This window comes from Schistocerca gregaria, chromosome 1 (genome assembly GCF_023897955.1).
Source record: "Schistocerca gregaria isolate iqSchGreg1 chromosome 1, iqSchGreg1.2, whole genome shotgun sequence".
NCBI lineage: Eukaryota > Metazoa > Arthropoda > Insecta > Orthoptera > Acrididae > Schistocerca > Schistocerca gregaria.
Window position 1 is genome coordinate 768,764,224 of NC_064920.1, and position 16,373 is coordinate 768,780,596.

At 43.4% G+C, this 16,373-nt stretch overlaps 1 protein-coding gene and 1 non-coding gene across 2 annotated transcripts in view; both read left to right on the forward strand.

The window, feature by feature from the left end:
- Positions 1–16,373, forward strand: part of LOC126268233 (anosmin-1) — a 266,943-nt gene that overhangs the window by 9,444 nt on the left and 241,126 nt on the right. The window lies entirely within an intron of this gene.
- Trnat-ugu (transfer RNA threonine (anticodon UGU)) lies at positions 6,650–6,723 on the forward strand. The gene has a single exon. It is a non-coding gene; the product is annotated as a tRNA-Thr (tRNA).

Here is a 16,373-nt window from a genome sequence, read left to right on the forward strand (position 1 = left end):
GAAATACAGAGCCTTTGTTCATCGTGCCTTCTATTGCTGGATCCCACATTATATTGTAAGATAAAACATTATAAGATTCGTGGTTCGAAAGAAGCTGCTCGAAAAGAAATAGCACAGGATCAAGAAACAACACTTAATATCTTGGAAGTTGTATACGCTGTCGAACAAGTAGATTCTGTGTTCCAAGATTTCCTAAAGACGCTCGATACAATATCTCATTCTCGACAGATAACAATGATGAGATCATATGGAATTTCTAATCTGATTAACGAATTTTTTGAAGACAAAACGTCGTACTTTAAGGCTACTTTACACGACGTCGCTATATTGGGCAGGCTCGACATGCATTATCTCAAATCACTGGCGAAACTAAACAGTTTCGGTTTGTATACTATGCGTTTTGAGGGCTGTCAATAAGGCTGACCACAAAGACAAACAGCGGCCTATTGCTGTACTTGAGACGATCCTACGTGACCTGAATATGGTTGGTTTGACCGTATCTGAGCCTGAGAGCAAACTTCAGACCATTAAAAACACGTTCACATATTAATTGCGAAGAATACAGGCAAGCAAAACATATAGCTGTGGAACAGGCAACATACACTGCAGAGACAAATATGAATCCCCACTTACCAAGAAACATAATGAGATCTGCAGTTTCAGTTCTGGCGAGAATACTTCGCTCGTTTTTGTATCTTTCTTTCCGTTCACGCCATTTCATGTTGTATCTTAATGACCACGCAGAAAATGTTAATAGTTATCTCAGACATTGCAAAGGTGATGCAATTATCTACAATTCTGTATTGTCACACAAAAAAGCTACACAAACATTCTACATTTACATCTACATGATTACTCTGCAATTCACAATTAAGTGACTTGCAGAGGGTTCATCGAATCACCTTCAAACTATTTCTCTACTGTTCCTCTCTTAAACAGCACCCAGGAGAAACTTACACTTAAGTATTTCCGAGTGAACTCTGATTTCACTTATTTTATTATAATGATCATTCTTCCATATGTAGGTGGGCGCCAACAAAATATTTTCACACTGTGAGAAAAAAGTTAGTGACTGAAATTTCCTGTCGCAACGGAAAAGTTTTTGCTTTAATGATTGCCGTTCCCTTCCCCGCAATTCGCATATAATATCTGTGGCACTCTCTTACCTATTCAGACGGATTTTGATACATTTTCAAAGTGGTGCAAAGACTAGCAACTCACCTTAAATGTTCAAAAATTTAAAGTTGTTCACTTCACAAAAATAAAAAGTGTGATTTATGTATGAATGTATGTATTAAATCGGGGACCTGGAAACGAGAGAGAGGCTTAGTCCCGCAGTAGCCTTCATTGGTTCACATCCCCACAGCAGACCACAGCAGTCCATCCACCCCACCGTCGCCCCACACCGCACCCACGGCTATTGTGCAATTCGGGCTCCAGTGGCCCCTCGCGAGAACGTCTCATACCAGACGAGTGTAACCACAAATGTTTGCATGCTAGAGTAATTACGGTGTATGCATACGTTGAAACGGTGTTTACGCAGAAGTGCGATCTATCTGATCGTTCGATTTCAATACCTGCAGACTGTTACACCCATGTATTGTGGGAGTTGATCGGGTCCAACTGTGACTCACTGATATTGTGGTCCTACAAACACTGCGCAATTCAGAGATGCGCTGCTAGATCGCCAATCGACCGGTGACACCCATGTGATAGTGATGTAACAGAGATTGTCACGAAAATTATTATGGACTCTTCGGAACGAAGGTAAAGTTTGAAATGTTTTCAGTAGGAGGTGCCACACAGCGTTTAGATGTTTATCAGGAATCATAAAAAAATCCACCAACAACCACTATGATAAATATTTGTTATTGCTTTCTGTTTCGAGTACCGAGGATCATCATGACGCACGGGAACTGTCGCAGACGCCACTCTGCTTAACGCCGAAAGCGGAAACTGAACATCGCAACCAGATACTTAAAATATGGAAAATGTTCAGGAGATCTAATATCGCCATCAGTAAAACAAATATAACGTGCCCGACGTCTGCATACTTGTAAAGCTATAGGAAACATCGACATTAGCCGATGATTATTATTAAGATGTCTAATAAATGAGTGTTAAGGTAAGAAGCACATTCGTTTTATTTTTGATGTCATTGGATCTTCTGAACATTGTTTATATTTTACACATTTGATTGTGATTTTCAGTTTGTACTTTGACATTGTGTATAATGCCTGGCCTGATAACGATTTGCGATAGTGGGAACTGGTAATTACAACAAAGCTCTACCATACCGGCTGTAGGTGATACAAGTTTGAGAGCTAATACTGCAAACAGACTGTGCAAACATTCAGCTGCTTCCGTCATCTGTTTCACGTATGAATCACGAGCATAAGATAATAGAAATTCGGTCGTGTGTGGAGACATTAAGTAGTTTTCCCCGCGCTACCCACACGAACAGAATAGGATGGTAAGTGGCTAATATTAAAGTGAAATGTCCACCACCGGGCATTCCATAAGTTGAGAAGTATCTATAACGCGTCACAAGAAAATGTGCTGCACTCATAAGACACAGCGGACGTCAATGTAACTCCACACACACGCATACCACGCGGAGGCATTTAAGTGAGTAATGGAGTTGCAATTCTCTGTGACAGGAGTGTATTAGTGTAATTCGTGTTTAGTGATCTGCTACTGGGCCTGATAAGATATGTAATGAGGATGTGAAGGACACAGAGAACGTCGTATTCGTGTGAGACAGCGTTATCAGCACGTGGCAAAGATTAAGAGGCCTCATTGTGGTCTCCATTCGGCCAACTGGTCGAATTGTGCAACATCCAGATTTCCAGGCATTGGGACGTGGCAGTGAAACGGTGTTGGACTGCATTGTAATGTGAGGGCAGGGATACACGTCGTCAAGGTTCTGGTCGATAACGTCTGACTACCGTAAGGAACGGTCGTCGTATTGAAGACCAGGCACTCCGTAAGCCCTGCACATCTGCCCCTGCCGTCCGAGAGCAAGTAGTGGACACTTTGCAACATTCTGTGTCATCCCGCAGTTGGACTAGGGAGTTACCGTCCGTTCCGTAGATAATTGTTAAGACCACGATATAAGTTGTTAGGTTTCGAGTGGTACTGTGACTGGGAAGCGTGAACTGTTGATGAATGGCAATGAGTTTTTGTTCTGCACTACTTCGGGTGCTCGTCGTCGGCGACGGAGAAGTCCTTTTCTTCCTGTGATTTGGAGAAGCACAGCGATATTACTCCTGCAGTCATTGTGTGGGGAAGCATCGGGTACGAATTCAGGACATTGCTGGTAGTGACTGAGAGAATACTGACGGCACACCGGCATATCATGAACATCCTGCGTTGTCATGTGCACAAAACACGGCAGAACACTGTTGCAGAAGCAACGAAAAGAGCATGCCAAATTCAAAAGAACGCAAAATCCCCAAGATTGGCTAAGTTTCACGGAAGCTCGAAATTTAGTGCGGACGTCAATGCGAGATGGTTTTAATAGTTTCCACAATGAAACATTGTCTCAAAATGTGGTAGAAAATCCAAAGAGATTCTGATCGTATGTTAAGTACACCAGTGGCAAAATATTTCTCCGTAATTCCTCCACGAAAGAAGACGAAGTAAATATTCCAGCTGTTAGCATGAGTGACATAAAAGTAGATATCTTAGATGTTGCGAAACAAATCACTTCCAGTCCACATGGTATACCAATCAGGTTACTTTCAGAGTATGCAGACACAATAGCGCCTTTCTTAGCAATCATATACAACCTCTCACTTTTCAAACGTCTGTTCCTAAAGACTGGAAAGTAGCACAGTATAACTGACCTCAATTTGCAGTAGGATTCTGGAGCATATACTGTTCTCAAGCATTATGACTCACCTTGAAGAAAATGACTAATTGATACATAACCAAGACGGATTCAGAAAATATCGTTCTTGTGCAACACACCTAGCTCTTTATTCCCATGAAGCAATGAGTGCTGTCGACAAGGGATCTCAGATCGATCCCATATTCCTAGATTTCCATAAGGCTTTTGATACCATTCCTCACAAACGACTATTAATCATATTTAATATCAAAAACAATCTTGATCACAAATTATTTATTCCGGTGACCGGTTTCCCCCACAACTGTGGTCATTTTCAGATCAATGAGCAAGAACCTCCTTCTGGTGGTAAATCACTAGTGATTAACTAAATTGCGTGCACATGGAGTATGGTATCTGAAGTATGACTGGATTCGTGATTTCCTCTCAGAGGGATCAAGTTCGTAGTGATAGACGGTAAATCATCGAGCAGAACAGAAGTGATATTTGGCGTTCCGCAAGGTAGTTCAAATGGCTCTGAGCACTATGGGACTCAACTGCTGTGGTCATTAGTCCCCTAGAACTTAGAACTACTTAAACCTAACTAACCTAGGGACATCACACACATCCATGCCCGAGGCAGGATTCGAACCTGCGACCGTAGCAGTCTCACCGTTCCGGACTGCGCTACTAGAACCGCGAGACCACCGCGGCCGGCCGCAAGGTAGTGTCATAGGCCCTCTGCTGTTCCTGATTTTCATAAATGATCTAGGTGATAATCCGAGCAGTCCCCTTAGATTGTTTGCAGATGACGCTGTAATTTACCGTCTAGCAAAATCATCAGACGATCAATTCCAATTACAAAATGATCTAGAGAGAATTTCTGTATGGTGCGAAAAGTGGCTAATGGCACTAAACAAAGAAAAAGCGAGGTCATCCACATGGGCACTAAAAGAAATCCGATAAATTTTGGGTATACGATAAATCGGACAAATCTAAGGGCTGTCAATTCCACTAAATACCTAGGCATTACAATTACGAGCAACTTAAACTGGAAACACCACACAAATAATATTGTGGGGAAGGCGAAACAAAGACTGCGCTTTGTTGGCAGAACGCTTAGCAGATGCGACAAACCTAGTAAAGAGACAGCCTACGTTACACTTGTCCGTCCTCTGATGGAATATTGCTGCGCGGCATGGGATCCTTACCAGGTAGGATTGACGGAGGACACCGAAAAAGTCAAGAAAGGTCAGCACGTGTCGTGTTATCGGCAATACGGGTGAGAATGTCACTGATATGATACGCGAGTTGCGATGGCAGTCACTGAAACAAAGGCGGTTTTCTTTGCGGCGAGATCTATTTACGAAATTCCAATTACCAACTTCCTCTTCCGAATGCGAAAATATTTTGTTGACACCCACCTATGCAGAGAGAAATGATCATCATAACAAAATAAAAGAAATCGTTGCTCGAACGGAAAAATTTATGTGTTCCTTTTGACCCACCCGCCATTCGAGAAACGAATGGTAGAGAAGTAGTATGAAAATGGTCCGATGAACATTCTGCCAGCCACCCAAGTGTGAATTTCGGAGTAACCATGTAGATGTAGATGTGTTACCTCTCAAGTGACAGTACCGTGATGCCATTTTTCAACAGGAGAATTCTAGTCCACACATAGCACGTGTCTGCATCAACTGTTTTCGTGATGAAGGTACTGTCGTGGCCAGAATGATACCCAGATCTGTCCCAGATGGAATATATGCAGAATTAGGTTGGACGTCAACTCCGTCCCAGTGCCAGTATCCAGGACAGATGCAACATCTGTGATCCAGCTTGCCTCAGGAAAGAAAGCAGAGACTTTGACACCCTTCCCAACCGAATTAATTCATGCATCTAGAAAGAAATGATAACTAATCGAAACCCCCAGCTGCCAACTGTTGTTGATATACCCCAATGGGGACGGCTGAAAATGTGTGCCCGACCAGGACTCGAACCCAGGATCTCCTGCTTACATGGCAGACGCTCTATTCATCTGAGCCGCCGAGGGCACAGAGGATAGGGCGATTGCAGGGACTTATCCCTTGCACGTTTCCCGTGAGACCCACGTTCCCAACTCTCCACAACCTACATTCGTAATGTTCCTAAAGGACATGTCCATTCACTCATAACTCGCGCCAACTAAGGTCACAATTCCCGTAAGAGTTCGGGCAAAGTGTGCGCATTCGCACAGAAGATCAGTGGCTGGGTAGCCTTTAACTATATGAAGATAGTAACTGTTCCGAAAGAACAGATACCAATGATGACTATGTAGATTCTCTAGAAAGAAATGATAATTAATCGCTACCCTCAGCTGCCAACAGGTGTTATTGATATACCTCAATGGGGACAGCTGAAAATGTGTGCCCTGACTGGGACTCGAACCGGGATCTCCTGCTTACATGGCAGACGATCTGAGCCACCGAGGGCACAGAGGGTAGCGCGACTGCAGGGAGTTATCCCTTGCACACTTCCCGTGAGACCTATATTCCCAACTGTCCACAACCTACATTCGTAATGTTCCTAAATTGGTATCTGTTCTTTCGGAGAAGTTACTATCTTGATATAGTTAAAGGCTGCCCGGCCATTGACCTTCTTCTGTGCGAATGCGCACACTTTGCCGGAACTCTTACGGGAATCGTCACCATAGGCAGCGCGAGTAATGAGTGAATGGGCAAATCCTTTAGGAACATTATGAATGTAGGTTGTGGACAGTTGGGAACATGGGTCTCACGGGAAGCGTGCAAGGGATAAGTCCCTGCAGTCGCGCTATCCTCTGTGGCCTCGGTGGCTCAGCTGGATAGAGCGTCTGCCATGTATGCAGGAGATCCCGGGTTCGAGTCCCGGTCAGGGCACACATTTTCAATTGTCCCCATTGAGGTATATCAACAACACCTGTTGGCAGCTGAGGGTATCGATTAATTATTATTTCTTCCTAGAGAAGCTGCATGGTCATCATTGGTATCCGTTCTTTCGGAATAGTTACTACCTTCATCGTGCAGCTATGTCAGATGGGGTGTAACGTCATACTGATAAGTGGGCTCATACTTCCATGTTTTTCCTAAATTTGCTGGATTTTGTAATCACTGGAATAACAAGGCGTATCCTCTCAACCAGTGTAGTTCTAATTCGTTTCCTCCCTTCCTTCTGTGCCCCTCTTTCATTGTCAGGCAGAGAATGTTGATTTAAATTGTGTTCATATAGTAAGCTTAGATGGGTAGATCACGTAACTAATGAGGAGGTATTGAATAGGATTGGGGAGAAGAGAAGTTTGTGGCACAACTTGACTAGAAGAAGGGATCGGTTGGTAGGACATGTTTTGAGGCATCAAGGGATCACCAATTTAGCATTGGAGGGCAGCGTGGAGGGTAAAAATCGTAGAGGGAGACCAAGAGATGAATACACTAAGCAGATTCAGAAGGATGTAGGTTGCAGTAGGTACTGGGAGATGAAGCAGCTTGCACAGGATAGAGTAGCATGGAGAGCTGCATCAAACCAGTCTCAGGACTGAAGACAACAACAACATAGTAAGCTTTCTACCATACGTGAGCTGTATCAAAATCCGTCAATGGAATGATGCCTGTATTCCTACCAAGAGAAGCTGGGCAACATGTGTTCGACAGACGTGCAGCTATGTCTTACATACTGGGGAAAGTTGTGGTTTGCAGCCTCTGCGTTTACAGAAGGCGCTCCGCGGTGACAGCGCGCAGCGATGCCCTTCGGGTACGCGCCGGCGAGTGCAGAACGAGCCGCCGAACCGGTATTTCGAGTCTGTTAAAGCCCAAAAATGCAGCGGGACCGCGGAATGACAGGCGCCGGGACAAAGTGGCGGCGGCGCGTCACAAGGCTGCCCCCGCCGCCGAACACGCTGCACAACCGCCGGCCAGCGGCCAGCACCCGCAACTGGTGCTATAATGTCGCATGTAGCAGCATACAGGGATCTTGACAGCCTGTGTTCCAGAAGGATACAAAACTGCAATTCCTTGATCGTATTTTGTCTTAAGTGAAGTCGTTCTCTTAGATTCTCTTGCGCTTTTCACGTATGGGCATTAATGCTAAAGCAGTCTTCTGTTGCTCGGAAAACGAAGATTTCGTACTTGTGACCGGAAGGTCGCAAAACGAACGAACAGAAAGGTGCCACCAGTATTCATCGTAGTGGTGCACTCGGCCCTGTGGGGCCAAAACTTGCAAGACTGTCGAACGTGTAGCAGCTACCACTTCTTTTCACTCACAGTGTTATATGCAGAGTCATGCCGAGGTGCCACTTCGCCCTTGGCAGAACTGACAAAGCTCCGTGACCCCCTCGAACCCTTGTAAAACTACTTCACTGCATATTTTTCCAAGAAGATTTAGCTTTTTTTCTAAGTTTATCAGTTGATTTAATAAAAATGAAGCATTGTTGAAAACGTTCCTTAAACAGATTGCAATGAAGAAGTACATTGCTCACAAACAATAAATTAGAAACTGTATGAACTTTCTAAAGAAAGTTGTTTATTGCATCTACTGTTCATTGGATTTAGATGATATATAATCTTCTTCTTCTTCCTTAGCATTTTCCCGGCCTGATGGCAGGACACTCTGTTTTGGCCTTCTGTTGCCATTTTATCCGATCTTGTGCCTGGCAAAGGCGCACCCATGTGAGTTTGATATCTTCGTGTATGATGTGAAGCCATCGCTGTCTAGGTCATTCTACGGGTCTTTTGCCACGTACATCTGCATCTACATCTACACTATCATTTCATGATTAAGTTCCTGGCAGATCATTCATCGAACCACCTTCACGCTATTTGTCCACCGTTACAATCTCGAACACCGGGTACGAGAAATGAGCACCTAAATCTTTCGGTTCGAGCTCTGCTTTCTCTTATTTTATAATAACGATCATTTCTACCTGTATAGATGGGCACTAACATAATATTTTCACACTTAGAGAAGAAAGATGGTGATGGAAATTTCATGAGAAGAGCATACCGTAACGAAAAACGCCTTGCTTTAGTGACAGCCACCAGAGTCGCGTATCATATCTGTGGGACCCTCTCCCATATTTTGCGATAGTATATTTTGCTATAGTACAAAACGAACTGCCGTTTTTTAAAAGTTTCAATATCCTCCGTCAATCGTACGTGATTTACTTTCAAACTAAAACCAGTCTTTGGCATTGTTGGTTCAAATGGCTCTGAGCACTATGGGACTTAACTGCTGTGGTCATCAGTCCCCTAGAACTTAGAACTACTTAAACCTAACTAACCTAAGGACATCACACAACACCCAGCCATCACGAGGCGGAGAAAATCCCTGACTCCGCCGGGAATCGAACCCGGGAACCCTGGCGCGGGAAGCGAGAACGCTACCACACGACCACGAGATGCGGGCTGGCATTGTTGTTGCGGTTTCTCTAAGAACATGCACACACCAGCTCAAACGACCCTCTCTCATCTTGTCTGTTACTGGTGCTACTCTATATAACTCAGGAGCTACATCATTTGTGACACGATAGTGGAGTGTTAATACAAATATCCGCCTCAGCATCTTTGTTTCCATGACAGCAACTCGTTATTCCACTTATTTTGCTGCAGGCCAGAATTCAGCACCATACAGTGAAACTAAATGGATTACAGATCGGTATACGTTCGACTTGAGCCTGTTTGGAATCTTCCGGCCACAGAGTGTACCACCCACAGAACGCCATTTGAGCCACATGCTGCTCTGCCGATTATAGATTTTTGCCTTGAGACTTCCCTCAGCAGCTATTTTTGCGTCTAGGTATTTATAAGTCCTTGTTGTTGGGAGCTTCACATAATCACATTTATAAGTCCTTGTTGTTGGGAGCTTCACATAATCACTATGGCACTCGGATCACTTAGATCTGTGATGAGATACAGCGTTATCTTTATGTTGAGCCATAGACGTAGTGCGATGTATAATAAAAGGTTATGTTTGCTTCCCGTGAAATATTAATAGTGCATAAATGATTAATTATAAATAAATAAAACAGAGATATAATTACGATTGGGAGGATATCCCTTTCCAGGAATTCTGTTTCTAATTTTATTTCTTGAAGCCTTGCTTTGGGGGAAGCAACATTGTTGACTATCATTGAAGTCTAGTTTAGCAGCTGTTTCATTTTCGGTCGACAAGACTGCTAGCTTTGACAGTCTGCTTGCACCCATAGAGGACGTAAAGTAATTTTTTTATCACATTTAATTTGCTGAAACTAGTTTCAGCAGTCTTACGATAGCAAATGCTTGAGTAACGCAACCGACGACTAATAGGAAGTCATACATTTGTTTACATGTGGTTTTAACTTAGAAGAACAGACATACCTGTATACAGGCATAAGGAATAACAACTCTCGTGATGTATTAACCATCCTCCGAAGGCTTATCGTTCAATTCTTTTTATTTGCTCAGCATATCGAACAAACCAAAACTTCTAGAAGTAAAAGTACTGGGACAAGTAAATGAATTCCATATCACCCCCCCCCCCCCCCATTTTTTTTGCTTGGTTCCTCCACTGTAACGCCTCGCTCCAATCTACAGTCCGCAGAAATTGCAAAAATTGGAAACGTTCGGCAAAATAGGAAATTTTCTTCAGCAACCACTTGTCAGCCTTTGAGATCGTACAATCCTCTAGAAAAGCTGCAACAACAATTCCATTGCTGAATATGAGCGAGGTTATAGGCCACTTGCACCAACCGCAATGTTGCCGTATAAACCAGACAAAAACAGTATTACACCCGTCTATTACACTCGTTAAAGACGTCTTAGCATCAGCTGAAGGCGTTGAGTATTATAAGCGGTTCATGGTGATGCAAACGATATCACTGCTGAAGACTAAATGTTTTTGCGGTAAAAGTAGAAGAAATGGCTCTGACCACTATGGGATTTAACATCTGAGGTCATCAGTCCCCTAGAACTTAGAACTACTAAAACCTAACTAACCTAAGGACATCACACACATCCATGCACGAGGCAGGATTCGAACCTGCGACCGTAGCGGTCACGCGGTTCCAGACTGAAGCGCCTAGAACCGCTCGGCCAAAGTAGAAAAGAAAAGTTAAAGTTCAGCCTCCGTATACCATATACCAGTCATCACTACTGTTGACCATGGCAAACATTTCTATAAGTTGTACCCTGACGACATCCAAAAAAGGCTACAGTCACTTTGAAAGCCAAAGGCCCGATCTTTGTGTGAAGTTGGATCTTCCTATTTGCGTTCGGGCTGTGCATGTACATTGCGGAAAGTCTAGATCTACTTCTGCTCCCCGGAAGCTATCGTGCAGTGTCTGATGGAGGAAACATTGTCTAACAGAATCACCTCAGCCCCAAGACCCGTGTTCCTTTCCTGATAGCAGATGATACATGGGAAGAACGATCCACAGCCCCTCAGTATACATACTCAATTTCTTCTGTTTCCGTCGTAGTTATTACCCATAGTATACAAGTAAGTACCTCAGAATTTTATGCACCAAAATTCAAAAAGCTTTTAAAATGTAACAAACTTGATTACCATTCTACATCTTAATTCTTTAAGTCTAAATATTTATTTCTCAACATAGTCGCCCTGGTGACGAAGACATTTGTCCCGAAGAGGGACCAGTTTGTTGATGCCATCACTTTGTTGACGGAGCCAAATGCTCACCTCTGCCTGCGCCGCTTCATCAGCATCAAATTAAAGTGCTCGAAAATGTTCTTTAAGTTTCGGAAGCAGGTGAAAATCGGATAGGGTCAAGTTGGGACTGTATGGAGGATGATCGATGATTGTGAAATCGAGGCGTCGAATCGCTGCAGATGTCGCTGTGCTTGTGTGTGGTCTGACATTATCATGATGAAGGAGAAGCTCCATGTGTGGACGAATTCTTCTGTTAGAAGCCAGATTACAGCATACTGTTCCTCAGGCATCGACATGGTTACGTTACACACCGACATGTTACACGTTACACTTCGGGTCCTTTAGTGGCAGGGGTTCCAACTTACGTCAGCAAAGCAGTAAAGTCTATTAAGTAATATGCATGACATATAATGTCCATCAACCGATAATGAGGATAGAATAAAAGCTGTGCAATTTCAACTTTTCTTGGCGTTATGAATAGTCCACTAAATTTCGGGCATGCAGCCGCGCAAATAAAATTTCCTCCACTGATATTTCGGTCGCGTATCGTCCGGCCGTCCTCAGAGTTAGTCACAAGACTGTCTTGTGACTCACTCTGAGGATGGCCGGACGATACGGGGCCGAAATATCAGTGGAGGAAATTTTATTTGCGCGGCTGCATGTCAGAAATTTAATGGACTAGAATAAAAACTTTTGAGGCCTTTCTTTTCAGCACAGTGTGATTCAGATGGCCCTACCTATGGGATTTACGAAGCCCACAACGCATTACCTTCGAAGACCACGTGCACGATTTTCATATTCTTTCGCTCCCTATGCACAAGCTATCGTTGTACAGAAAAACTGACCAGGACATTTATGTCTGAAATTTGATGCAATTAAATTTTGTACTGGGATACGTTTTGATGGAGGCTACAGTTTTAGAGTTCTTAAGTAAAAGGAAAAAAAAAGAAAAAACGAGTTTGAAGGTCACTTTTCTACTTTTTTCTTTAATAGTTTGAAAACTATGGCCTCTAGCGAAAAAATATCCCAGAAAAAGAGTCCTAGGACTCTACAAAGAGTCCTAGGACTGATAGTTTGAGCGTAGCGAATGAAAGAATATGAAAATTTGCGCTTGGTATTTGAAGACGTTGCGGATGCAGCATGCAGTTGCTTTTGTTGACGACTGAGAACAATGTACTGAACAACATTACATCAGTATTTATTTCGTCTGTAGACTCCCTGTAACACTCTGTACACTAATGCGAGAAGTAATACGTCTCCTACCTTATGTTAGAAAGCGAGAGCTCTCAAGCTAGGCACTCCGTTGTGTACAAAGCCTTTCTTGCAGCCTTCTTCGTCTTCCTGGCGTTATTTTGTGTCTCGACAGGCTCGACATGTTATTTCAGATTTGGTAATTTTAGTGGTGATGGGTGATCTGATGCCCTTCTTGACGCCACTACTTTTCACGAGAACGGAAGACGTGGGCCCCCTACGTCTGTGCCTTGCCTCACGCGCAATTGTGAGAACTTTTCCCACGTGTTTTGGAAGTGCTGCATATGAGGCGGGGCGTGGGTATCAGCCTGGCATTCATCTAGGAGTGTGTGAGAAACCTCCCAAAACCACTTACAGGCTGTCCAGCACACCAGCTCTCGTAGGTGCATTCAAATCGAGGCAGCACACCTCTCCGTGTCACGAAACCGAAAAGCGCGCGGCTATCTGCTCAATTACGACGCCTTTGTTGTAGCTTCTTTCCCTGAAGTTTGTTGGGAATTTCAATGATACATTCACTGTGACTATAAGAACTTGAGGCAAACAGCGCTTGTCTTCTTCAAATCCCCCCTATTTGTGTCGTTTATCCCAACTGATAATGGTTCCAGACTGAAACAAGATAAAAAAACGCAGTTTCCTATAATCGGACACACGTCGTAATACTGCCATAGATACAATGGCCTTAGTTATTAGTACACCGAAAAACGGTTGCAGCATATTGTTCTCATACCTAACAGAAACTATGGTTAGTGGAACAGGATCGCTCTAATAATTCGTGTGGGCACTAATTGCACAATATAATGATTTCATGAAGCTTACTTTTGCGACTTGAACCTCTGCAGCTTATCTTCAGTAACAGATTCCTGTTACGAATTCGAAGATATCGGTAATTTACGACTAATGAAGTATGCGCGAAACTAACATTACGCTAACCAGTTGACTTCGCAATACCTATGTTTACGTCGGATCTCGAACTTCTTCTTCTTCTTTTTACGTCGGATCTCGAACTTTTTTTTTCCATACGTCCGCAGCTCGTGGTCTTGGGATAGCTTTCTCGCTTTCCGCGCACGGGGTCCCGGGTTCTATTGGCGGCGGGGTCAGGGATTTTCATGCCTCTAGATGACTGGGTGCTGTGTTATCTTCATCATCATCTTTCATCCCATCATTCATCCCAAGGCAATGGCAAACCACCTCCACTACCACCTTGTCTAGGGGCGGTGCGGGTCTCTCGCAACGTTCCCTACGCTCCTCGGAATATGGGACCTCATCATCATCTTTCAAACACTGATAGAACAAACGGATGAACGAGTGGGTGGCGTATGTTCCACGGGAGGTCAGAAGTGTGCGTCCAGGAATGCCATCAGCCCCATATGCTCAAATGATGTATCCAGAAAACTCACTGATTTTCACCAGTACGTAATTCATGTATTTGGAACAATACTACTGTAAGAGAGGGTACCTGGCTCACCAAACCATTGATGCACCATAGCTGTGCGCTGTTGGTACGTGAAGGTTCTCACTTATGAGGTGTAGTTTTTGTAAACATTTCCCAGTATGGTTTGAACTTGATTGATGGATCTCCTATGCATTGTCCCTTCTGTCTTAATGAGGCCTTTACTTGTATTAGAACGCGTTTTCCGGTTGTTTCGTCTTAGTATACACCGTTGCTGCGGCCTGTCTTACTATCAGTGAATGATGAACGGCAAAACACTGGAATCCGTTTAATGTCAGGGTTATATCGGTGATACCTGTGCTGACTGAATTCGGTATACGAACGTCTGGGCTCTTTTGGTGAATGAACGCAAATGGCCGCAGAGGCTAGTTTTGTGTTGGGTTTGTCAGTCATCGTATTTTCCTCTTCTTTCAAGGGAAAGTCACCAAACACTTCTAAGTATTTTCTGAAATTCCTGCTGACAGTATCTGTTGTTTAGCATAAACAGCTTGAACAAATTATACATCACTTGCCTGTATGCGAATCTCTATGGACCTACATTCGAGAGGAGCACGGACTGAAAGAATTAACGGTAATCAAATAAAACATTAACTTTCCAATGAAATAAAAACAGAATGGTAAACAAAATAAATGCAGCCTGTTCAAACGAGCGTGTCTATGAAATCTAAATCTGCTGCTAGATAACTTTCAATACAGCCTCCTCCTTGGTACGTTGTGCACAAGGTGATGGTGACGTTGCTATTGAACCCTGTCTCATTCACTGACGCATTGTCCGCAGCAGAATTGTACTGCACTCAACTTCAAACATCGGTTCTCTAAGTTTTTATAACAAGTTTCACGAGTAGAACGTCGTCTTCCCTCCAGGGTTTTCGATTTGAATTCATGGAATATGTCCTCAATACTCGCGTGTTGTTCGAAACTGCCAGTAACAAATATAGCCGTCCCTCTCTGAATTGTTTCGATGTCTTCCTTTAATCCGACATAGTGGGGATCACAAACACTCGAATAGTAGCCAAGAATGTTTCACTAGTGACCTACAAGCGAACTCCTTTACAGATGAACCACATCTCCTTAAAACTCTCTCAATAAACCGAAGTCCACCATTCGCCTACCTGTTACCGTTCCATTTCATACCGCATTACATCATTACGCCTCGATATTTAAATGAAGTGACTGCGTCCAACAGCACACTACTAATCCTGTGTTCGAACGTTAAATGATTAATTTTGCTAGTCATCTGCATCAACTTTCTCTTTTTTTACATTTAGATCAATTTGCCTTCATCACGCCAACTATAAATTTTGTCTAACTCATCCTCAGTCCTCCTGTAGTCATTCAGGCAGACCGCTGCTCGCCCTGTCCGCAAAGTCAGTTACGTCTACAGAGAATAAGAGTGAGACTATCATACTTCACTGGGGCACGCGTGTGTGTGATGAACACTCGCCTTCTAAGACAACGTTCTGTTACATAAGAAGTCTTCGAGCCACTCACACATCTGGGAACCTATTCCCTATGCTCGTACTTTCTTTAAAAGTCATATGCTTTTAGGAAATCTAGAAATATGTTTTCTGCCTGTAGCCGTTCATCCATGAGTCACAGATTATTATGTGAGAAAAGGGCAAATTGAGTTTCGCATGAATGGTACTTTCTAAATCCGTGCTTATTTGTGAATAGAGGCTTCTCTGTCTCTTGCAAAATGTTCCAAAATGCCGCGCCTGAAAAAGGGATTATTCCGTGGCTCATACCTCGGGTTCTGTTGGCAATTGAATGGTAGGATCAAGTGTTTTGGATAGCGCTCCGGCAAGGAACCATTTATATCGTTTTACTGCAACTATCCAAATTTTAATATTACACACCTTCCCCAGGTGAGGCAAATGGAACAAATCGCTTATGTGGTCTAAGGTGCGTGTTAACTGACTTACCCCGAGGCACCATTTAGTTCATCGGCGTTTCCTGAGAATACCCGAAAAAGCGTTTTTCACCATTTTTTCACCGCAAGCAGCGGATTTCACCATAACAAACCACAGTACACAGCTCAAATTTTAACGGCATGTTCTCTAGGCATTCGAGAAATATCCCAAGAACTTGTTCATTGTGTACGAAAACCCAGCCGTAGACACCGAGACGGCTATAATATTTGCGATATGTTCCTAAGATCCCGAACTCGAACAACCTTGAAAACTTCCTTGATAT